Source organism: Macaca mulatta, chromosome 15, assembly GCF_049350105.2.
Source record: "Macaca mulatta isolate MMU2019108-1 chromosome 15, T2T-MMU8v2.0, whole genome shotgun sequence".
Classification (NCBI taxonomy): Eukaryota; Metazoa; Chordata; class Mammalia; order Primates; family Cercopithecidae; genus Macaca; species Macaca mulatta.
In genome coordinates this window covers 9,935,416-9,960,316 of record NC_133420.1, presented here as the reverse complement: position 1 = coordinate 9,960,316, position 24,901 = coordinate 9,935,416, and the positions used below count along the sequence as shown (strand labels likewise).

At 47.8% G+C, this 24,901-nt stretch overlaps 2 long non-coding RNA genes across 3 annotated transcripts in view; one reads left to right on the top strand and one right to left on the bottom strand.

Moving 5' to 3' along the window:
* Window positions 1-24,226, top strand: part of LOC106998043 (uncharacterized) — a 73,824-nt gene extending 49,598 nt beyond the window's left edge. Inside the window, exons 1-3 of one of the 2 annotated variants that reach the window (XR_013405064.1) lie at window positions 4,715-7,310; window positions 11,278-11,417; window positions 22,010-24,226. This is a non-coding gene — a long non-coding RNA (uncharacterized LOC106998043). Of the gene's footprint in view, window positions 1-4,714; window positions 7,311-11,277; window positions 11,418-22,009 lie in introns of those variants that run through there. The other variant, XR_013405065.1, reaches the window with a different exon arrangement.
* The window catches only part of LOC114675822 (uncharacterized), a 45,966-nt gene continuing 31,114 nt past the window's right edge, over window positions 10,050-24,901 (bottom strand). The window contains exons 3-4 of the long non-coding RNA XR_013405067.1: window positions 21,715-21,773; window positions 10,050-20,483 (exon numbers count right to left, since the gene is read on the bottom strand). This is a non-coding gene — a long non-coding RNA (uncharacterized LOC114675822). The remainder of the gene's footprint in view (window positions 20,484-21,714; window positions 21,774-24,901) is intronic.

Genomic DNA, 24,901 nt, shown 5'->3' with positions numbered 1-24,901 from the left:
CCAGGTCACAGGTAGATCAGACAAATGCGTTTCTGGTGAACCTTTCCAGAGGAAGCAGTCAGATCCGCATTTATCTCCGTGTGCAGATGGTGACTTTGGGTTCTCTCCTCTGTCATGAGGAATTTCCTTGTGGATCGGTTGTGAGGGAGGTACATGGCTTGTTTTTTTCTCCCCCAGTATCTGTCTCTGTTCGGAAGAGCATGGGAGGTAGGTTTGCCCTAAGCTGTTCCTCACGTTGAGGTCCCTTTAGCTTAGTGATTTTGGGGTCCTGAGATGTATTTTCAACTGCATGTTTCTGAACACACTGGCACTGTAAACAGTGTTGTAGGAAGCATCTAACTTACTTAGAAGAAGAATCTATTTGGAAGGACTTGAGCACCTTCATCCTTGAGAGAACTAAGCCTTTGTTTAGTTTGCTTTGCCCCAAGGCTGTTACTCTGCCCTGGGCTGTGCGGCCTTAGAAAGCTGTGCCCCTCTGAGCTCCTGCCTGTGGAATCTGGTGAGTTTGAAGTTAATCCAGCAGCTACATGTTTTGGAAAGCAGATTGCCTCTGAAAGTGTTGGTGATTATGATTCTAACACTAGAATTTCAGTGTGTATTTTCCACCCTTCTTACTTTGTCTCCTCATATCCTGAGATGCTGTTGCATTTGCCCTTAGGCTTCACTGAGGGAGGGTCAGTTCTGACCCTATCTTAGATATTGACCTTTGAACGGACAGAATCGGGATTCAGAAATACCCTTGAGCTGTGAGAGTGTGCTGATATCTATGTGAGTGGGGTTCATGTGTCAAACTCAGGTTTAAGAAAAACCAATTCTAGGCTGGGCATAGTGGCTCACACCTGTCATCCCAGCACCTTGGGAGGCTGAGGTGGGCAGTTCACTTTTGAACCCAGGGATTCGAGACCAGCCTGGGCAACATAGCAAGACCCTGACTCTACAAAAAATTAAATAGGAGTGGTGATGTGCACCTGTGGTCCCAGGTGCTCGGGAAGCTGAGACTGGAGGATCACCCAAGCCTAGCAGGTTGAGGCTGCAGTGAACCATGATAGCACCACTGTACTAATGGTGCACTGTGCCTGAGTGACAGAACAAGAACCACCACCCCCCCCACCACACACAGAAAGTATCAATACATGCAGAGGCCAGTTCTGCTGGGACCACCTGTTAAGCCTACTCTGGGCCTCACGGTTTTAGAAGGGTCTGTTCCGGGGGCGAAAGGGAGTGGCTTGAGGGCCTAGAAGCCAGTTCTTGTGGTTCAGCGTGACTGCGGATGTGGAGATGGGGGCAGGGCTCTCTAGGGCATGAGTGGGTAAACGGATGGGCTTCCAGGATGAGTCACTGTGATTTTGCCTGGTTTACATCTGTCCAATACAAATCCACAGTTTCTTACTCTAGAAGCTTCTGCTGGGGCTGATGGACTGGCCTGGGGAGAGAGGGTACCCTCAGAGCCTCAGGGTGCCATCTGGTTTAGGCAGAGCACTTAGTCACCTAGATCTAGGATTTATGGCACTACAGGGGACTCCTCACACTTGGAGCAGCAGCCATCTGCATTCTAGACTTGGTTCTAGGCGAAGTACTTTGGAGTCTGTTGGTACCCTGTGTTCTGTTTATCTGTAAAACAAGTTAGAGTTATAACTAGTTACAACCTATGATTAAAATTTTACTACAGAATATGGCAGTTGTGGTGGAGCCTGGCCAGAGACCCCCACTCTCATATGCTGCCGCGTGCTGGGGTTGCAGGCGTTGCCTGCATCAGCTGCCCCTCCTGGCGTGTCTGTGTTCTTGACACTGGTGCCCATCGAGGCTCGGCCTGTGGGACTCGTGCAGCAATTTGTCTCTGTGTTCCTCTGAGGTTTCGCAGACTTCACCGTCCCGTGGCAGAGCGTACAGTATCTGCTTGCATCCTGATCTCCCCAAACCCCAGGACAGGCCAAGAGTTCCTTACACACAACTGCAGAGGGCCCCGTGGTGTGGATTTGCGGGTGACACAACATTTCCCCAGTTCGGCCTTCATCTCCAGAGTTGGCTTTAGGGTGATAGAAGCTTCCTTCAGACTGGGGGGCCCTGAAGCTTTGGTGCTAGGAATTCGGTGACCGGCACGGATGATACCTCGTTTCTGTGCATTTGTAGCAATAGTTATTAACATGACCACGAGATGTACAGAGGAAGGAAAAAGGAGGTTTTCTTTTCAGAGTAACACTCTGTGCTTTGGGAAATGTGGTCTTGGGGGAGCTGTAAGCACGCGCCCCTCAGGAGGGGAGGAGGCCGCGGCGTTACACGTTCCGGGGTTTGTTGGCTGTGTGTGTTCATCGGGCTCATGGAATGTCGGAACGTTTACAGGGAAAGTGGGGTTTGCTCATCCGGTTCGTGCAATGTCTGAACACTTACAGGGAAAGTCTAGCACACATGCAGTGAGTTAACCTGTAACATCCATGTTCACCTTGGGGCAAGCGTAACATTTGAAATGAGGTGGACTGGGCGTATCATGTACAAAGGTGAGCTGTTGGGCGCAGACGTTTATGCACAGCCTCAGTCACAGCCAGGACTGGCTCAGGGTCTGCAGGTTGTGGCAGGAAAGGACATTCACGAGGCCATTCTGTCCAGTTGGGGCTGCCGGCAGGGTCCCAGGGTGGGGCTTCTGATTGTGGAGGAGACTTCATGCTGGTTAACAGACTGTATAGGAGTAGCGCCGTGGAGCTTTGGGGTCCACCTTCCCTATGATGCCGGTTACATTTCTCTCCAGACCTCATCGTAGCCACAGAGAGTGCACCTTGTCTGACAGCAGGGGTTGCCATGTTGCTATAGTAATTTATTGTATTAACCTTTTTATTACTATTTTAATAACTTTTTTTCTTTTTAAAGAGATAGGATATTGCTGTGTTATTCAAGCCAGTCTTGAACTCGTGGCCTCAAGCAATCCTCCCACCTCAGCCTCCCAAAGTGCTGGGCTTATATACATGAGGCAGTGTACCCAGCCTACAGCCATGTTTTTAAAACTCAGCACTTTAAAAATCCTACTCCTTTCACCCCCTCAAGCACGCTGGTTAGCCTTGTGCAAACTGGGGTGTCAAGATCTTGGCCCCCCTTTTATTTCACCCTTTGACCTCAAGTTCTGATGAGAACAGCAGTTACAAAATGGGCATTAGGTGATTCTTCCGTTACTAAACCCAGAATTCTCACCAGTTAGAGATGTTTGTCCCCAGGATCCCAGAAAGCTGTTTTAAATCAAGCTCGGAGCAAGTAAGTAAGGAACTAAACTCTTGGTCCTCTGCTTAGTACCTGGGGAATGGGTTAGTTGCTGATACCCTTTGATCTGTGCTCACGTGCTGCATCTTGTCACGGGAAGCAGAGTCACCCTGTGGAATAAAGCCTAGCTCACGGTGGCACGTCAAGACGCTCTGGGCTGTCAGTCCCTTATACCTCACCTCCTCCACCTCCTCCACCTCCTCGTCCTCCATGCAGAGCGGGGGCAGCGGGGCTTCCCACAACCTGGCGGAGGTCTTGGTCCAGACCGACATAGGTGAGCACGCTTCACAATGTCTTTCTGTGCCTGTTGTCTAAATGCCTTTGTGGGTGCAGGTTTTCCTCTGTTTTATCATGGCTGTGCAATCCCTTGGTGGAAAGAGTGCAGAGCCCCTCTGGCCCCTGGGGTGCTTTGGTTGGATTGTTTCTGGAAGCTCCTTTACTGCTTCTCATGCCCAGGTCCCTCCCACAGCTGGAATTGCAGGGGCCTTGCTACTGGGGAATCCTGCAGCCATATCCGCTCCCATCTTTTCTCACTTATGCTCCTTTGTGAAACCTTAACAGTCCCAGTCAACAGGACAGGGTTTTAAAGTGTGCTCCTCCTGACCACGGGAGTCATTTATGGAAACGAGGGCTTTAACCACGGCTGCTTTACGCTGCTGTCTGCCACAGGTGTTCAGATTTCTTGGGCGTGGTGCACTGTTTTGTGTAGGTTCTATGACAAGGGAGATCCTCTGTGTTAGAAAAAGAACGAAGTTAGGATCACTGCCCTACAACGTTTGAAAATGCCGTGGAAAAGGAGTGAAGTGAGAATTACTAGAGGTAGAGCCGGCGCGTGGAGGAGTGGTGATGAGCCTTCTGTCGCTCTGCCTTTGAATGGTTCAGGACTACATGTTTTCCATCAAGTATGGGACTTGGGTTGACTAGGATTTGGTGTGTTTCTCTGTTAAAGCAGTAATCGGAGACGACTGTGTACCATGTTGCCGATAATGGAGCACAAGACACAGGCTCAGACTCTCCCGGCATCAGCTACCACAGGAAAGCCTGATCTCTGCAAATCCCTCAGTGGGAAGCAGGTGGATGTCATGTGTGATCAGATAGCCCACAGACACCCCAGAACCCCAGAATGTTCACTTCTAGATCACTGACTCCTTGACACCCAGAGGCGTTTGGGATTGACTTGGGTCCCAGCCCCTTCGGTGCTCACTGACACTGAAAGCATCAGCTGTTTTCTGTCTGGAACAGGAGTTTGCTGTCAGGAGAGCTGGGTCTGTCTCACTTTTCCCAATAACTGCTGCTGGGATCTGGAAGTCCCTTCTCCTGCTTTAGGCTTTGCGTGAGGGAAAAAAAATTGAAAAAAATAATTTTTCTCTCTCAACTGTTGTCAGTATAAAGGAGAAAGCAGAAATACTCTTTACAAGTTTGCAAAGTAGTACTCAAATGCAAAGCAGTATTACACTTCAGTTTGACACACTTTCAGGAACATGTACACTCATTTATGTGAATTAATAACCTATACTTGAAATCACAGTAGGTTAAACATTGAACAGAAATGTGTGACTGTTACATATTTTTCCATAATATTCCATGTGTATATTGGATGCCAGGATAGTGGTCGAGGCTCTGCTAGACCTGACGGGGAGGCCAGACACCACCTCTGCCACTTGGTGGAAACATTTGTATCCTCGGATTGTATTCAATTTTAAGGAAGTGCACAGAATCTTACCCGGAAAACACATATTTAGAACAAATGAAGCACTGCACTTGGGCCTCCCTTTGTGGGTTGACCCTTGCAATACTGGAGGAAGTTTTAGTACAAAGACTTAATTTATCCAAACTGTGAGGGGGTCCTAACTCATGTACATCAGGGCTCAGTGTGACCCAAATGTAACTCTCAGGTGATCACGTTCCAGTAATTTCTAATTGGGCACTAAGGTAATCCTCGTAGACTATCTGGACATTTTCTATAAGTTTGGTATTTTTTGGAAAAGCCGTGGCAAAATAATGAAACTTGAAGAGGAGAAATATTTTCTGTAGCAAAACAAGAGACGTAAAAAGTCAGATGTGCATGTGACCTTCTGAGATCATCAGAAGCCTGTGAACGAGAACTTAGCGTGTGTGATCGTGTGTGCGCATGCGTGTGAGAGTTCTAAGGAGTCCAGGCACAACATAGTCACACTGGCCAAATCCTCCAAGGGATGGAAGGGGAGGCCACAGAGGCTGCTTTCGTCGGAGGGGGAGAAAAGCCCAGGGCTGCAGACTCCAGGTCACCCAGTCTCACAGAGCTGGCCGCGCTTCTACTTGTTGTTGAAGCGAAATCTCAAGTCCTTTGTGGATTTTTTTCCACCAATTTATGCCAGCAGTTAAGTGGGAACATCTCACATGTATCTTCGCAGTCAAGCCAGTTTGGCATAAGATAGGCAATCGCATTCTAGTTTTCTTTTTCTACTGCTTTACCCGCTGTCCATCTAGAAGCTGTCTGCAGCGCTTTCACACCTCGGAGCTGAGAAGGAGGCCTCCGAGACGCTACCATCCAAGTCCGCTGAGGATTGAGGGTTGGTTCTGCAGGAAGTCGGGCGGCCTGCCTGCAGGTGGAAAGTCGTGGCACTGACGGACGGTGTGGCGGACCCTCCCCTTAGTGAGAGCCGATCATTCTTCTCTTCTCAGTCACGGGTTCCAAGTGAGTGGCATTGCCAAATCAACTTGTGACAACAGACTGACACCCTCGGGAGGGGCTGACGCGGTGCCCAGGCGGCTCAGCACCCCCACCCCGCCGGGTTCTCGGATCATAAAGGAGCATCGTTTCACGGCCTCTTTTGTGCCTCGATTTTCTGTGTGCTGTTTTTGTGCGTTCAGTTGATTTCGCCGTCTAAATGGCCTCCGGGCGGGTGCTGACATGGGCAGTGTCCGGTGAAGAAAGGCTTCTGAGGATGAGCACCACTTTCAGCAGCACAGAATATCACGCTTCTGTGCCTTCTGTGGCTTCTGTTGCGTGGGACGGTGGTGGGTGATCCTGAAAAGCTTCTGTCAAAGGAGGATTCAGAATCCAGATCCGCACTGTGGCGCCCATCCTCAAGATTCTAGGTGTGACGGGCGTCGTCAGTGGGCTGCTTGGAGCATCTTCCTCAACGTTTTATTCATTAACTAGCAAAGCATGCTTTTCCCCATTTAGCCGCTTACGGTTTGACTTTCTCTCCACGGGGTGCTGTAAGAGAAAGAGCTCCATGCGCTCATTGGCCTTAGGCAGTCCTGAGTACACATTAGGGTGTAAAGGTGGTTTTTTGAATGACTAGTATTGTTTGTACTAAGACAAATAATAGTAGTTCTTGATGTCTCCCCCTTTTGTAAGGAAAATCCTATGAACTGTATATGTGCTAACTCATGTAATCCACCCAACTACCCTAAATGGTCATAGTCATTACTGTTCCCATTTGATGAAGAAACTGAGGCACGGAGAGCTTAAGGGACATCCCCAAATCTCCAGAAGTTTCCAGAGCCGGGTTTCCATTTCCAGGCCCTGGGCTCCAAAGCGCCAGTAAAGCCCCAGGCTGTGTCGACGGTGGCCGACAGGAAACGGGACCCTTTCATGAACACACACACGGTTCCTGGTGCCCGGCCATCGCCAGTCTAACGTTATTCTAGTTAAAACGCCACTGACGTGGCTCTTCTTAGGAAATTGAGGTTTCACCGAACTCTACTCCATTTTCGGCAACATGAGTTATGCTGGGGTCCCCCTTTGTGCCGGATGTGTGTGGCAGACATGGCTGAGATCGGCTTTGACTTCTCACAACACCCCCAGGGTGAGCGCCTGCGCTCGTCTCTTCCTAAGTTATGGCTTGCTCAACCTGCAGAGCAAACGCCACAACCACCAGAAACACTCATGATGTGCTTCTTTACAGAAAATCATTCTGCACCTCCTGACGTAACCACGTACACCTCAGAGCACTCCATACAGATGGAGCGACCACAGGGTTCCACGGGGTCCCGGACAGCGCCCAAGTATGGCAACACCGAGCTCATGGAGACCGGCGATGGTACTTTCCAAAGCAGAGATGCGTTTTTTTCTGGTAAGTGGTTTGTGCTGATATCCCATTCTGTGCACGTGACTGGGTGTGTTCCTGGGGTGCAATCTGCTGCCATTTTATCTGCTGAATAACTAACACTGGTTCAGTAACTGAGAAATTCTTGTACAGGTGTTAAGACCATGAACAGTCACTTAGAAGAGCAAGATGAAGTTAAATGTACAACAGAATTACTGTCAGATGGGCCGATATGTTGCTTTAGACTTAGAAGGAAAAAGGGTCTTTTTATCCATGTTGGACAGAGATGTCAGCGACTTGGTAAAAGGCTGTGGCAGAGGGCTTCTCCTTCCTTCCTTGTGGCCTGGTCTTGGTATGTTCTGATTACAGCGGCCGTTTGTATCACCTAGCCCCTATTCTATGTAAGTCTCAGTCCTTCCTGGGGTCATAAAAGTGAGTGTAGAGCCTAGCAGTGAATGAAATACAATGCCCCTGTGTGAAGCCTCATGGAGCAGTTTTGGCATAGGATCGTCTTGCAGTGCATGGGACTCACAGGTGGACAGGGAGGCCTATCCCAGCCCCAACAAGTAGACAGGGAGGACTATCGGAGTCCCGACACTCACAGTGGACAGGGAGGTCTATGCCCTGGGCTTAGATAATGGTGCGTCAGGGTAGCCTTCCACCCTTTAGCACAGAGCTTGGTGTTCCAAAGGCCACGAGGAGTTTCAGACCCTGGACCCCGGACATGTTCCAAGACTCTTACGTTATGTCAGATATGGAAGCCCTGCCTCAGCTTCTCCCAACACTCAGCTTCTCGGAACACTCAGCTTCTCCCAACACTCAACTTCTCTGCCAACATAGAAGAAGCATCTTGATTCTGCTTTTCTTTAAAAAAGCAATGTATTGCTGTACATACATATTTTACACTTAACTGCATATCTTAGAGTATAAACTTTGACATATAAAAATCTCCATAGTGGTTATCTGTGGGGCACAGGATTGGCGCAGAAACAGGCACTTTCCCTTTGAACTGTGATGTTTGCCTTGTTCATACTAAGAATGTGCTCGCGTTGGTTGTACTGTTTGCTTCTAAGTTTCTATAAAAAGAGAGCAGTAGACTGATGCACTCAGTGTCCTGGGAATAGAGACTGTGCTCTGGATCTGAGTGCTGCCAAGCCCCACCACTCCCTTGGGCGGTGAAGTCAACATTTCCGTGCCCGAGACTTCTCATCTCAAATTGGGGAATAATAACCATAGGCTTGTGGTGAGTTTTGAGTCCCTATGCATGACTCAGAACCATCTGGCACATGGAGGGTACCACTAGGGCATTGGTTTGCCATCTGTAGGGGGAGGCATCAGCACCACCAGGTCAGAAGTTAAGGGGTGACCCTGGACACCACGTCTGTGGCGAGGTGGGGCTGTGAGGCTGCCTGTGTGTCAGGAGCAGCGCGCTTCTGTGCCCAGCTGTGTGTGCCGGGAGCACCACGCTTCTGTGCCGGCCTGTGTGTGTGTTGGGAGCACCATGCTTCTGTGCCGGCCTGTGTGTGTGTTGGGAGCACCACGCTTCTGTGCCCAGCTGTGTGTGCCGGGAGCACCGCGCTTCTGTGCCGGCCTGTGTGTTGGGAGCACCACGCTTCTGTGCCTGGCTGTGTGTCAGAAGCACCGCACTTCTGTGCCTGCCTGTGTGTGTGTGTGGGGCGGGGGGGACACCACGCTTCTGTGCCTGCCTGTGCCTGCGTTCTGTGCCTGTGTTGTGTGCCTGCCTGTGTTCTGTGCCTGCCTGAACACCACGCTTCTGTGTGCGCCCTTGCACTCCAGCCTGAGTGACAGAGTGAAACCGTGTCTCAGATAAAAAGGGGGGGATTTTGTAATGGAGATAACAAAACATACGTGATTGGGCCCTAAGATGACTTTTCCTCCCAGCCTCTTGCCCGGCAGGCCAGTGTTCTGAATCTTGGCTAGCCCAGCGTTTTGCTGTCATGTGGCTTTTTAAAACAAAACTAAGTATACCTTAAATTTTTATCACTAAGATAGTGTATTCGGCCTCTTGTAACAAAGTACCACACAGTGGGTGATTTAAACAACAGACACTTGTCTCAGTTCTGGAGGGTGGAGTCGGAGACCCCGAGGTGTCATAGGGCAGGGCCTCTGGAGGTGCTGAGGGAACCCGCCCCAGGCCTCACCCCGGCCTTGGGTGCTCAGCGATCCTGGATGGGGTACCTGTCACTCCAGTCCCTGCCTCCATCATCATGTGAGCTTCTCCCTGTGTCTGGGCCTCACTCTCCTCTTTCAAGGACAGAGTCATTGGATTTAGGGTCCATTCTAACGCAGTATGACCTCATCTTAACCTGGTCATAAGATGGCCCTGGCTTAAGGTGGTTCAACTTGCTATTTTCACCTTTACAATGGGTTTATCAGGTTGTAACCCCATTGTAAGTCCAGGGGTATCTGTCTCTGCACAGGCCCGGCTTCCAAATAAGGTCACAGATACGAGGGGTGATCTTTTGCACGGACACGATTCAACCCACGGCAGATACTGAAGCTCACAGTTCCTGACTCCCTACATCGATCTTTGTAGAGGACTGTTAGGGTGAGGGAATGGTGGCAGAACCACTGACAACACTGTGTTTTCATTTTGAAGTTTTAGTTTTTTTGAGATCTCTGGGAAGTAAAGGCCAGGAGAATAATGTGTAAAGCCCAGTGATTTGAGCTCACGCCATCTAGGTGGTTCCTTGTGGGTTTTCTTATTTGGGCAGACTTTGCTTTTCTATCTGATTAGCTTTATCCTTTTTGATTCTTACATCTAGAATACTTCTGTTTCAGGAGTCTTTCATGCTTTTTTCAGTACACCAGTTAATTCATTCCAATGCGATCTCCTCTTGCAAATTTTAACTTTTATGTTGCCTCATTTATGTCTTCGGCTTCATTATAAACCATAATATTTTAAAGTTAAACAGCAAGCTTAGGTCCAGCTTTTAAGTGTAAAGTGCATTAAAGGTTTACATATGGAAAATTACAGAAACAAATGTGATGTGTACCTAAATTGTGGTGACTCCCTTAGATAACCATTGAGGAATTGTTAGTTTTCAGGAATATAATCCATGATCTTAGATTTTAACTTATTTGTTCACAAATTCAGTCAGCAGATATCTATTGCTAGACATTTTCCAGGGCTGGGATGCAGCAGTGAGCAAAACAAACTGGAGAGTTGGGTCTGAGGGAGGAGGTCGCAGAGGTAGTCAGAGATGTGTGCTATGGGGTGGACACACTGGGTGGGGAGTGTTTTCTGAGGGGATGAGAAGTCTCAAATTTGAGCCAAACTCTGGAGACGCGGAGGGAGAGGGCCGTGCGGAGGTCTGCCGGAGGAACGTCCTGAGTAGCAGCGAGAACCAGCACAGAAGCCTCAAAGCGTGAGCAAGCTGGGGTGTCCGGCAGAGGAGGTGGGGCGGACCCCAGAGTGGTGCCACAGTTCATTCTACAGCTTGCCTGCCACCCAAATAATTTTCCTTAGAACTTGGCAGCCAGAATGGCACAGCATCAATCTTATTTTAGATTCTTATATATAAAATTGGGCATACACCCAGACAGCCTGTGTCTGAATTGAGGCTGAACAGTCAGGATTTCCATCATTTCTGTTCAGTGGTTTTGTCTGCATTCTTGGAGTGGATGCACCCCCTTCCAGACGTTTGGAAACTGGAAGAGCAGACCACGCAGTGAGCAGGAGCTGGGAGGACAGAGAGAGCCGGTCTGTGCAGGAACTGCATAGAGAGGTCAGGAGAGGAGCTGCCTTCGTAGTTTTCAGGTATTCTTGAGATTCCCTGAGAACGTAGAGGCGGAAGCAGTAGACTCGCCAGCAGCCGTTCATAAACAGAAGGAGCACCCCCTAATGCGGCCACGTGGGTGGCCGGCACTGTTCCCAGGGGTACCCAGCCTGCCGCGTGTGTGCTGACTGCACAGCTGTGGTTGTGATGGCTTGTCTGCCCCTGCATATTCAAGTTAAAAACTGTCGTTACAGGCCCACGGATGACAGTAACCAGCCCCCGGGCCGGGGCGTCCTCTCCACGCATGGGCTGACCTATGGAGTCATTCGTTTGGACTCAGAAGAGAAGCTCTCCGTGCTCACCATGTAGGATGTCGGCCTCGTGATGCCTGGAGGTGAGTGTGCGTTGCAAGCCGCACAGTTTAACCGGTTATTAAATGCTTTTCTAACACACATCACCAAAGCCAACATTCCCGTGTTCCCACGTTCCTGCGTTCCTGTGGACTACGCTCGCAGTCCTCTGGCTGCGAGCCTCACTCCCAGTCTTCTGAAACCCTTGTCAGGCTTCAGACATTTGAGGCAGCGTTCCCTCTCCTGGGAAGTGATCGAAAAGATGGTGAAGAGCAGCTTTGCACAGTGGGGCCTCAGGCTCCTCTTCCCTGGAAGGCTTCTGAGCCAGTGCAGTGTCCACACTGGTGCTTGGGCAGCTTCCCTTCTCTGCCCCAGAGGACGTGCCCGTCCGTCACCTTAAGGCACCAGTCAGAGTGGGAACAGCCAAGCTTGGCTGCCCCCATGGCAGGTACGTGTGAAAACCAAGGAATGTGAGTCTGTGTGACCGTGAAGCCTCTTTTCAGCAGTAGAGCCCTTTTTCCAAGTCTCAGAAGCCTTTTCCACAGATGCGTGAGGAAGCACCCAGCTGCAGGGCCCACCGTGCCTCCCACCAGCCCCACAAGGCCCAGGGACCTCCCAGGAGCCACTTTACCAATCTCAGGGTGCACACACCTGGTGCTCAACTCATGGGGTCACAGGCAGCATCAGTCCCTGGCTCTCTGGCCCCTGAAAGGGAACCTGGCTCTTTTCTCAGCTGGGGACCCCAGAGCCTGTGTCTCCTGCTGAGCCCTCCCGGCATGGGGTGTGGGCTCAAGCCCAGCAGGGTAGCCATGCCCGTGCGAGCAGTGCTGCCACCATCAGCAGCGGGTGCAGGATGCCAGGTCAGGTGGGTCTCAGCAGGGACCCCCTCCCCGTGGAGTCTCACACAGGCAGACCCATCATGCCCCTTCATGGTGAGCTGCACTGGGGCCAGGCGCTCCAGAAACTCTTGCCTTTCTGTTCGCCTGGTTTGGCATAAAAGAAATGAAGGCAGCCCTGGGCTTCCCTCTGCCTCACTAACCCGATTCCCTGTGGACGCCCTCCAGCCCCTGTGTCCAGCCCACTCCCTGCCCCCCAGCTGTGGCCAGGCCACCTGGGCTCCCTTTCTTTAATATTTAGTTTTCAAATAAATGGAACTTCATGGTAAAATCTTCAAAAAGTTCTGAAGGACACAATGGAAACGCTCCTTTGTGACTGTGTGAGCAACCGCGAGCTTCCCATGCTCCCTGTCAGAGGCACCTGGGGCTGTGGGACAGAAGCGTGCGCCCTCCCCCCTGTGTGTATTCTCTGCCTGGGTTTGGGGGTTTTCTCACATGATAGATGTGAGAAACTGATAGAAACATGACAGATGTGATAGACTGCCTACACACGCATATTTTATATCTTGGGGTCCTTTGTCAGCACGTAACGAGCTCCGTGCTGTTCTCGAGGTGGCACAGTGCTACGTTGTGGGAGCACTAGGGTTATTTGAGCCTGCCCTGTTTGGTGATTTTCCCTCTTTTGCTGCTGCGGTGAGTGACCCCTTCGTGGTAAATGGAAACAGTTCTCGAAGTGGGAGTTCTGTTTCAAAGAGAACTACCGATGTGGCTTTTATGATGATTGTCTTTTTGAAGCCTGTGAGGCTATACACCCTGCTGAGCGGTAAACAGCAGCACTTCTTTCTCCACTCTCTTATCTGCCCTATTACTTGACTTTTATTTTTACCAATATGATAGGTGAAGAATCTTTCAGTGTAATTTTAATGTGAATTTTTCTTCCTGTGAGTTTAGCTTATGTTTCCGCTGTTGCACTATTTAGGCACCTGTACTCCAGCCCAGGGGGTGCCGGCTGTTTCAGGCTCTTTCTAAACAGTTCAACTGTCACTAATGCACACTCCACCCTTCTGAAGCGTGAGGCTCTTGGCTCGCTAATCAGATCTGTAGCTTGCAGTTGGAGGGGGATATAGGACGTTGTTGTTCAAAGCATCAAAGTGTTGGTGGCACAGATCATTGAGAACTGATCAGCACTGAACCATGGGCGAAGTGCTCCAGGGGTGTTCACGGAAGGACTCACCTTGCACGGGGCATGAAATCGAAGGTTCAGATTCCCCTAAGACATTAGCGGCTTGATTTGCAGAGTTCAAGTTGCACCACATTGCTGATGTACATGTGGCAGGAGGCCCGGAAGTTGGTTCTGAGGGTCCTCCCCAAATCTAAATGGCAGATGTTATACCCCTAAGTACAACTTGCACATTAACGTTAAAGCAGTTGAAATATTGATGTTTCAGCTATGAAATTGGACATAGTGCTGCGCCAGGAAAAATCACGGTCAAGGTCTCAGTCCCATGAGACTGCCCCCGCTTCGCCAATGGCAACTTTCAGGTCTCCCTTGCTTCTGACTGGCCACCTAAAAATCGGGGTTGCCCTGTCCTTCTAGTTAAGGACATAAGTTGCCAGACTGGCTCATGCCACCCAGGGCAACACCTTTACCTACTATCACCAGTTTGTTATGAAGGACCTGTGAACAGCCAGATGAAGAGGTGCATTGCTCCAGGCCTGGTGGGCGGGGGCAGGTTCCAAGTGCAAGGGCTTCTGTCTCTGGGGAGTGGGAATGCTGCCCTCCCAGAATGTCAAGGTTTTCTCCAACCTGCAAGCTCTCCAAGCCCCACGCTCTCCAACCCCACCATTTAGGGTTTTCTAGAGGTGTCACTGTAGACATGGTTGATGACATCTTTGGCTAATGGGGATTGACTCATCTCCAGCCCTCTCCCTCCAGGGCAGAGTTTGGCTTGGAGACTGACAGCTCCAGCCCTCTAGTCTTGCCTTGGTCTTCCTGAACCCCAGACCCACCCTGAAACTGCCTAGGGGCCACCAGCTCCCAGGCCTGTCCCGACTACACAAAGGCACTCTGACCACTCGAAAGATTCCAAGGGTCTTAGACGCTCTGTGCCCAGAACCAGCTGAAGACCAAATAGCTACGTCTCCTTGGATGGCACAATCACAAGCTCTCATCAGCTGACGGTCCGGGGCAGGTGTGCTGAGAGAGCTTTGCTATGGCCCTGTTGCTGGCAATCTGTTTTCAATCCTTGCTGGGCCAACAGACGCTCTCTGGTCATTCCCCAAGCTGATTGCATTTAGTCTTTTCCGTTTGATTCCACTGTTCTGGCCCAGTTCTTCTGAAGCCTCTTTCAACATCATTGCCTCACCTGGGCGCTGAGATCCTGTGACCCTCACCCAGCAGGAGATACGGATGCCAGGATCCGGCTACCCTACCTACAGTTGGATTGTGAAGAAGCCGGCCATAAGCCTTCCCTTCCTGGGTCTCTTTAATGCCAGAAATGGGATGTTTTAGAGTTTATTATTTTAATTTCATTTTAGGTCGATACGAGCGACATACAAATTGGAGTTGGGCAGTTCACTGGCCAGGCACCTGACTCTTCTGGATAAGAAGAGTCTGGGTAAGTCTGGATAAGAAACAGGCCCCAGGCCACACTGCCAGGACAGAGAAGGGCAGCCCCTGAACCCACAAGGTCGTGACAGAAAACCCCAGCTCCCGCAACCGCAGGAATTCTACAGATTTTCACTTAGAAGAAAATGCCACCCAGGAGTACCCACCCCGATTTTCTCAAAAGTGGTTTTGCAGAGGCTCAGAAGAAAAGTCAGGACGCAGGGCGCCAGCCAGCCCCATCTTCCCAAAGTCACTTGCCCTGGGGCCACCCACCTGCAATCAAACTGTTAGAGATGGCTTTTTATTCTCAGCTATTACCAGAGCAAATATTCCTGGAGAAGCACGCATTCGAGTAGGGTGTCTCTTTCCAGAGGTCCTGGAGAGGGAGGCTTCAGCAAGTCACTGGCCAGGGACCCTGGGAACTTCATGGTTCGGGGGCTGGAGGATAGAGGGGGCAGAACCCTAATGGTGGGTGAGTTGAGAATGGAAGAGCTTTCTTCACCTCAGTCTCCTGGGGTCTTTCCCTTCAGGAACTGAAGAGGTGAGGAGGGCTGTGCAGTCTGAGACAGGTGCTACCTGGCTTCGAAAGATGACGCATCTGTCCCCAGAGCTGGGGAGCCACCAGCCCAACCCACCCTGTAATAACTGAAGTCCTTTTTCCCCACCTAGAGCCAGTCCGGGGGTCGGGTGCACACTGTACTTGACCAACACATGCCATACAGGAAGTGCTGATGTCACTTTCCTACTTCAACTGCCCCCTCCCCAGAGTACACCTTCGGGACATTGGAAAAAAGACACCCCTTAATGTACCCCCAAGGCCTCTGCTCTCCATGAACCTCCTGAGGGCGACTGCAGCATGGCGAGCAGGGAGCCCCGGGCTTCTTGATAAAAGTGTAAAATGAAGCTCTGTCTGAAAGGACCCCCATCTGTTAGATTTGGAAAACATCTAAAGGCCGTTTGCTTTTCACAATGAGTAGACTCTTAGGAATGTATTCTAAGGAAAGGCAGAAGATATGGAGAAACAAATTCAAGAATATTCTTTGGAGCAATAGCAAGGGAGGGAGGGATGGAGAGAGAAGAGAGGAAAAGGCGAACAGATTAACAGGGAGATGGGACAGACACAAACAAGAGAAAGAGAAACAGAGTGACAGAGGCAGAGAGAGCACCTAGCTCGTTTTCAACTTGACCTCCTGGAAAAATCTAGCAGGATCATAGAATCCTCAGCACATCCTTGTACTGGGGCAGCCAAGTTTCAAGCCAAAGTTTCCCAAACTACAAGGTAACAAATACTAAGACTGGAGAAGCTGTGCACGTTCTTTTCCAGCTCCTTTTTGCAGAATCAGCAGAATGGGGCAGGTTGCTGCGTTCATTCTAAAAATCAAAACTGCAAGAGGACTCAGCTGCGGAGATGGGGGTGGGAGGGCAGATGTTCTCTTGCTCACTGAGCTCACACCCCGGAGCCGGCCAGCGCCTAACGCTGCCTCCACAGGTTCCATGGAGGACACGGGAGAGGCTACGGCCATGTGAAGAGCAGATTCACATTTCTGTGGCTCCATCCCGGGGGAGCTAAAAGCTGTATCCCACGAGTCCTGCTCGCTCCCGTTGATCCCGATGCCCTAGCCGTCGGCATCTCTGCCAGTCGTCATGAAAGAGCCTGTTGCACCGCAGTGCAGCAGGGCCACAATATTCAAAATGAAAATTGTAATGATCACTTTTCTGACTGCAAAATCTCAAGTCAGAGAACTTCTCTCACTAAAGAAGCGGGGCGGGGGGAGCTGGACAGAGAAGCCGCCCAGGCTGTCGGGTGCTAAAAACTGTGACACCGCCTGGCACCAGCGATGAGGGACTCACGCTCGACCCCAGAGAGAAGAACAAGAAGGGGCCACCGCGGGTCTCCCCCAAGCTTCCAGCTGTCGGGAAATCTTGTCCAATCACCCACCTCGCCATGCCACCTGCTCACCTGCATTCTGTAGAAGTACTAACGCATCATTCACGTCCCAGCAGGCCAAGTGGGCAGGAAAATGGGGCCAAAAAGTAGAAAACCATGACCGTAGAAGGCAACGGCACGTGACTGAGCTTTCTGGGTTGTGCGCCCTTGTGGTGATAAACACAGTCCTAACCGAGCTGAACACCAGAATGAAAACGAACCTTCCTCCGTGCTGAAGTCGGATGACGTGTGCTTGGCTATCCGCAGTGCCTGCCTGTTTGGGCGGTGATTACTGCAGGTCACACGTGCTGTACAGGAGGAGGGCAGTGAACTCTGGAGCCAGGCCGGCCGGGTGTAAGTCCCAGCTCCAAGGCCAGCTCTGTGATCTGGGACAATTCACCTATGTCCTCTGCCTCTCGATTTCCTTCTCTGTAAAATGGGGGTAATAGTCGCATCTATCTGAAAGGGCTGAGAATTAAACGACCTTGTCAATGTAAGGGGCTGAGAACAGTATCTCTTCTTGGTGAGCAGAAGGATGACCAGGAGGTGACCAGCAGAATACCCCTTTCGAAGCCTCAATACTATTCCGTAGTGAGCAAAGACATAGCTCCTCTACGGACGAAGCCATTAATAGTCGATCCTGGCAGGCAGAGTGCAGATTCCTTCGAATCAGAAATTTGAACTCTGGCCAACGACTGCTGTACTGATTGAGTAAATGTTAGGATTTGTTGTTAATGGTAAAGTAGTCTACAAAAACAAACAGTCTGAAGGAGTTTGAGAGGGTGTGGGCTCAGCTGCAAGCTCTCCTCCCAAGGCCGTTGGTCAACATCTCCAGCCTTGTGGAAAGACAGAAGCAGTGAAGAAAATGTCAGACAAACATTTGGTGTGTTTGTACTTCTCCCAGAAATCGTAAATGCCTTGCATGTTTCAGCTAGTAATTCATTAAAATGGATTATGCTGACCATTTTATAACATACTTCACTGCTCTCCTGTCTAAATCCATCCCTTTGTGACAAATTTTTACACTTGGCTCATTTTTTCAATTGTGTTTGCTGTCTTACTCCCATGTAAAGGATAAATGTACATGTTAATGTTGATTTGACTGAGACAGCTAATGCTAAATCTGTCTCTGTTCCTTGAATGTTGACTTGTGATGGTGTATTTAAGTCTCTTCTTTTTCCCCTTGAGTCAGCAAAATATTCCATGTTACTTTGAGCAAAACTTGCTCGCTAGTGTTATGGAGGATATAAAAGCAAATGGAATAAATTTCCTGCCTTCAGGAGGATTGAAATCTCAAAGTCGGTATGACAGCATGGCTGGGCGTCAGCTCAGTTTGCAGCTTTTAAAACATGTTGGAATCTTTCCTCTGCAACTTTTGATGGTGAGACCCTGAGCAAATCATTTCCACAAGCATCAGGCTCTCCATCTATGACATGGAAGTAAAAAGAGTAATCTTGACAAAATTGTGATGACTATAGACGTGTACCTATCCTCTTATTAACCTCCTCCCGATAGAAGATATTGTAACTCATCCCATTTGAGAGCTGGTGGTGATCACCCCCATCTTGTGCGATTCAAATATAATTATCTGGAATCCCCCATCTTCGGATGATGAAGACCCAGCAGCCCTCACAGTGTTTTCTAGAAACTGGATTTTGTTTGAAGTGTGAACTGACTCCAAGTTTCTTCTATTTTCACCTATTGTCCTTCCTACGTGTCTCCTGGGGTTTTTCCCTTCCTCCCAATCTACATTAACCTGATGATAACAGCCAGCTATGTTTTCTACAATTCCCCTAAATTGACTCATGCCAAATACTGAATACAGTAGATTGGGAGGGTTCATTAAATCACGATAGAGCAACCTACAGAAGGAAAGTGGACACCTTTTTTCTTAAAGGGCCTTCAGCCATCCCACCCTGGAGAAGGTTGCTGATTGCCTCTTCTCCTCACGCAGTCTTTTTACTATGATTTTTTTTTTTTTTTTGAGATGAAGTCTGTCACTCAGGCTGGAGTGCAGTGTCATGATCTTGGCTCACTGCAAGCTCCATCTCCCAGGTTCAAGTGATTCTCCTGCCTCAGCCTCCCGAGTAGCTGGACTACAGGTATGTGCCACCACACACAGCTAATTTTTGTATTTTTGGTAGAGACAGAGTTTCACAATATTGGTCAGACTGGTCTTGAACCCTTGACCTCGTGATCCATCCACGTTGGCTTCCGAAAGTGCTGGGATTACAGGCGTGAATCACCGCATCCGGCCTGCATCACTTTTTATGCCTCGTCTTCATCCTTATAGCTTCTCCTTCCTAGTGGCCTCAACTCCCAACCCCGGAGTAAGGGTCACAACTGTCCATCTTCATGCAACACAGCTTAGTTCCCCTTCTTCTCCTCCCCACCATGCCCTATGGGTTGCTTTTCTACAACCAGAATGGAGACCCAGAGAGATCTGCTAAACTAAGACAGTTCTCACCCCTGGGAGAAAAATGTACTTCCCAGTTCTCAGTCCCGCTAAACTATTGTTAAGATAAAGGACCATGATAAATCCTATTGGCTAAGAGAAGAACGTTCTCCAGGTTGCCGTAGGATAAGAGAGGAGGTGACAGAATCTGCAGCCATTTGGTAGAATATGTGATATGTGAATCATTCTGAGGAATATGTTAAAATTCTGTAGTCACATCTTGGAAAATGGTATTTGCAGCAGAGGGAATAATGTAACAAAAAACCCAGGCAGAAAACAAATGAGTGTGTGTGGAGAACAACAACAATGTGATGTGAATGAAGGATTCGGTGTCATGAGTGAGAAATGGCTGACCGAAAGTAGGGAGATGCAGATAGGAAAATACCACGGGAAGACTGAACATCACATCAAGTGATTTAGGTGATTCTGCCTGCAGTGCAAATATTTTGGGCTCTGAAGTGAAGTCATCAAAAGGTTTACGTCTGTAATGGAGGATTGGTCTAGATAGCCTTTCAGATCCCACTCGGCTTTGAGATCCTTGATTCCGGGTCACACCTGCGGGTCTGGAGGGCAGTTCTGCAGGGTCATGAAGGAAGGATTCCAGGAGGCTGGAACACGAAGGACATTCAGGTGACCACATCAAGAGATCAAGTGGGGTAACAAGAACCTGAACTAAAAGGAATGCAGTGTAAATATGAAGGAGAAAGAGGAAATGGGAAACTGATTAGAAACGATAAGTAGAGAAAAAGGGGAAAATGTGATTCCAAGGTTTAGAACAGTATTTGTAAATTACAGTCCCATAACTTCTTGCATAAACAGTATCTAAGTCATTTAAAAAGAAGAGCAAACTTCCAAGTTCCACTGAAAGACATCAGCATCTCTGTGGAGTGAATTGGGGAAAGAGAATGAAGAGGTCTGTTCAACTTTTAGACACGCAAAATGTGAATTGAATTGCGTGAGTGACACCAACAATGTGAATATATTTAGCAGGAGCTCTTTTTTCTCTTTTTGGCCTATGGTATTTAATCCTTCTATCATTATCGTCCTTTCTCTAATTTAATGTCTTTGAACCTTTATTCAAAAATCCACTACGTATATGTAACATGTTTGTGAGATTATTACTAGACCCTCTAGGAGGTTTCATTAACCCAGTTTTCTCTTATTATACCAATACCACACTATCTTGATAGTTCAGGTAAGTCCTCCACCTTTTTTTCCAAGTTGTCTTAGCTCTTTGGGGTCCTTTAAATTTCCGGACACATTTTGGAATCCGCTAGTTCATTTCTACTGGAAAAAAAAATAAAAATAAAATGATGCTGGGATTTTGATTGGAATTGCATTAAACCTCTGATCCACAAGAGCAGAACTCACATCTTAACAATATTGAGCTTGCTGATCCATGAACACAGTATATCACTTCATTTATTTCTTTATCTCAGCATCACTGCCTGCTTTTCAGTGTATAGATCTTACACATCTTTTGTCAGATTTAGTCTGAAGTATTTCATGTTTTGATGTGCTATAAATAATATTGCTTTGTAAATTTCCATTTCCAATTATTTCTTTGCCAGTGTATAAAGAGAGAAATATTGCTTGTGTGTTTAGCTTGTATCTTGCAAACTTTCCAAACTCACTTATTAGGAAGTAATTTATTATTATCAGTTTTAGTGGCTTTTTGTGATTTCAGGACATTTTCCACACAGGTGATCACATCACCTGAAGGTACAGATAGTTTTAAATCTTATTTTCTAATAAGCGTGCATTTTATATATTTCAACTTGCCTTATTGCATTGACTAGACTCCAAAAAAATGCTGAAAAGCAGTGAGAAAAAAATCAGGTGGGATGGTGAATACAGCCCTTGTTCTTCCGTTTTGACCTGAAGCACCCAGTGTGATCATTTTCTTATTTGATTTTTGTGAGGACTTTTTGTTTCCTTTTTTTCCTTTGTTTTTTAAAAATACACTTTATCTTTTAGGCAGTTTCACGTTCACAGAAAAATTGAGGGAAAGGTGCAGAGAGGCCTTCTATATGCCTTCCCTTCCCCCACGTGCACAGCCTCCCCCACTAACAACACTCCTGCCCAGAAGGACCATTTGTAGTAGTTGAAGAACCTACGTTGACATATTGTCACCCAGAGTCCACAGTTTACATGAGGGCTCCGTCTTGGTGCTGGTTCTATGGGTTTGAACAAATATGTCATGAAATGTATCCACCATGATAGCATCGTACAGAGCAGTTGCACTAAAATCCTAAAAATCTCCGTGTTTCACCTCATCTCTCCCTCTTCCCAACACCTGGGAACCACGGATATTTTCACTCCATAGTCTGGCCTTTTTCGCAATGTCCTTTAGTTGGAAGCTGACAGTATTTAGTCTTTTCCGATGGGCCTCTTTTGTGTAGCCGTGCATGTTTAAAGTTCCTACATGTCTTTTCATGGCTTGACAGCTCACTTCCTTTCAGTGCTAAAGAATATTCCATTGTCTGGATATATCACAGGTTATTTATCCACTCACCTAGTGAAGAACATTTTGGTTTCTTCGTTACCTCCAAGTTTGAGCAATTATGAATAAAGCTGGAATAAAATTAGCAATTATCATTAAAGCTTCTATAAATGTCCATGTGCAGGTTTTTCTGTGAACACAAGTTTTCAACTCTTTTGGATAAATACCGAAGAGTGCAATTGCTGGATCACATGTTAAGAGGATATCTCATGCCCATGAATGATACAGTGGGTATACAAAATGTGGCACGTATATACCACGGAATACTATGCAACCATAAAAACGAATGGGTTCCTGTCCTTTGCAGGGACATGGATGAAGCTGGAAGCCATCATTCTCAGCAAACTAAAAGAGGAACAGAAAACCAAACACCGCATGTTCTCACTCATAAGTGGGAGCTGAACAATGAGATCACATGGACACAGGGAAGGGAATGACACACACGGAGGCCTGTTGGGGGGTGGGGACAAGAGGAGGGAGAGCATTAGGACAAATAGTTCATGCAAGCAGGGCTTAAACCGTAAATGATGGGTTGACAGGTGCAGCAAACCACCATGGCACATGTATCCAAGAACTTAAAATTTAAAAATAAAAAAGAGTAGAGTTGGGTAAGACAATGTGATAATTTTACAAACACTAAACACTTCATACCCACTTCCCCACCTCCCTCAAGTACTTTCAACAGCATGCCATTGCTGTTATTAAGGGAATAAAGCATCTACCATCATCTCCCAGCCCCTGCCTGCCTGCCTTCATTCTTGTCTTGTGCCACTTTCTCCCGTGCTTGCTTCCTTGCACGAGCCTGTTTCCTGCTGCAAGAGGCATTCTGCACGCACCCCCATCTCTGTTTAGACCGTGGTGTCCCTACACTCCACCCCCCTCAACAATCAACCTCTACTTCTCTCCAGACTGCAAGGGGATCATACCTTCCAGAATGCATCGGTTTTCTACCTCTTATCCCAAGATACACCAGGTTCTTTTACAGCATAAATTTAGAGAATCCCTCTTCCCTTTCTTTGGTGCGCTTTCCTCAATTCTTCATCAGAAACCCATTAGAGTGATTGTCATATTAGTGTCCATTCTCCCCATCAGGCCACAGGTTCGTGAGAGCAGGGGCCAGGGTCATGTTGGTGAACCATGGTATTCTCAGTGACTATCCATGTGCTTACAAAGTATTTGCTGAATGAGTCAATGGGTCTGCAGTTCCAACCAAAGCTAGAAGCTTGACTTTGGAAGAATGAAAGTAGGTAACATCTCCAAAGCAGACCCTATAGCATGAGAAAAGAAGGGAAGAACGGAGGCAGAGCTGAAGGATGAATATCGGCACAGGAGTAGGTGAGAGTTCCAGAAATGCTGGGTTTTCACGTGTTTTTATTTACTTCATATCTGTGTTTCCGTCCCTGTGTAGTGTGACTCTCATATCCCTCTCAATTACTACATTTCTTTACTGACAAGGACAGAGGTGGTGCATTAGACACACTACTAACCAGCATACTCTCTCGGACTTGCAAGAAAATGTAGGAAAACAATCTAGAAATGGTATCTCAGAAAAAAAAAAAATATGAGAGTAAATGTGGGAAAAAAAATCAATGTTTAAAGACAACTTCCCAACATATTTAGGAATCTGAGAACTAAAATTTCATCAGGACTCCCCACACTTCTTTCTTTTTACATTGCTGTGTCTGCGTGCGTGTGTGTGTGTGTGTATTCAACAGAAATCTACAAAAAAAAATGCTATTGCTAGAATAATGCTACTACAGGGGAGAAAAATGTAATCTTTTCTTCCACCCATCTTAGCTTCATTGGCTGGGGTTCCTATAACAAAACCAGATGAACCCCCAAAAAAGCAAACGGAGGCTTATTAGCATGTATATTTCATATATACATGGGAGATACACTGGGAATGAGGGAATCTCAAAGAGACAGCTCAGAGCTTTCTTTTATATAACATCTTCAACAAGGATAATAAATGTTTATAGAAGAGCCAAGACAAAGTAAAAGGACTTTGGGTCATTGGGGGCAACAAATTGTGGGAAGGCCAATAAATGATAGATTTTTGTGTAAATTCCTCTGGTGCTGTTTCCCGAATGATAAGGGTCTGAAGTTGTCTGCAGAGATTGACCTGCGTCCTTTCTGGCAGAGAGGGGAGAAAGGGCACTTTTTTCTTTGTATAATATGATTATGTTGTGTGCTTTTCAGAAACTAGAGGGAAGGCCAGAGCACTTCTTAATGGCCTTCAGCTCAAAATATTTTAGCATAGAGTGTTTTTTTCTCTGCACTATTCCTGCTGCAGATATCTTTAAAGGCATCAGTCGCATCCTAAACACTACTTGTGGGGGAATATTGAGCAGAACGAGATCAAATGTATAATTCAGCCCCACAGAGTCTCTGAGCCACAGGACAGAGAACGGCCTGGGAGTCAAAGCAGACACTGAGCAGCTGACATTCTAAGAGGCTCCTTCCAGTAGATTGGCGCATAAACTCAAGTTCTTTTCACAGATGTGTCTGTGTTTCTTTTGTGCAAAAAAAAAAAAAAATATATATATATATATATATATATATATATATATATATATATATATATATATATATATATATATATATATATATATATATCCCTGTAGCTAAAATGCCTACTTCATAGTGCAAGAAAAACAACATCTGGAGCCTTAGCCAGAAGCAGCAAAGACCCAGGCAGCCTGGTGGTGTCCGGCGGGGACAGCCCACGAGATCCATCAGCATGTGGCCCTGCGAGCCGCCACCAGTAACATATGTTTACATGCTCATGAATGTCAGGCTCATTTAGAACAAATTAGCATCCATCAAAGTCAAACAGCGAGCAGAGCAGCACATTTTCCTGTGTGTCAGTGGCCCCTGAGATACCAGGGAGAACTTGAATTGCCTGACTCCTTCAACTTCCAAGCATCCCAGAGGGAAAAGGCAGACCCCAGGAAAGGACTGTGCTGGAAACTATTTGTTCTTACAGATGTCCGGAGTAGTCTTGTGACTGACCCAAAGACTCCCCTCTGAGGGTGGGGGATACCTAGGGTAGGGGAAGGTGAATGTGCTGCCTTCTAAGACCTTCCTTCTAAGGGAGGGTGGGGTAAACCCAGAGTAGGTGGAGGTAAGCCATGCTGGCAGGAGCTTCCCTCTAAGGGAGGGTGGGGGAGACCTAGGGTAGGTGGAGGTGAGCCGTGCG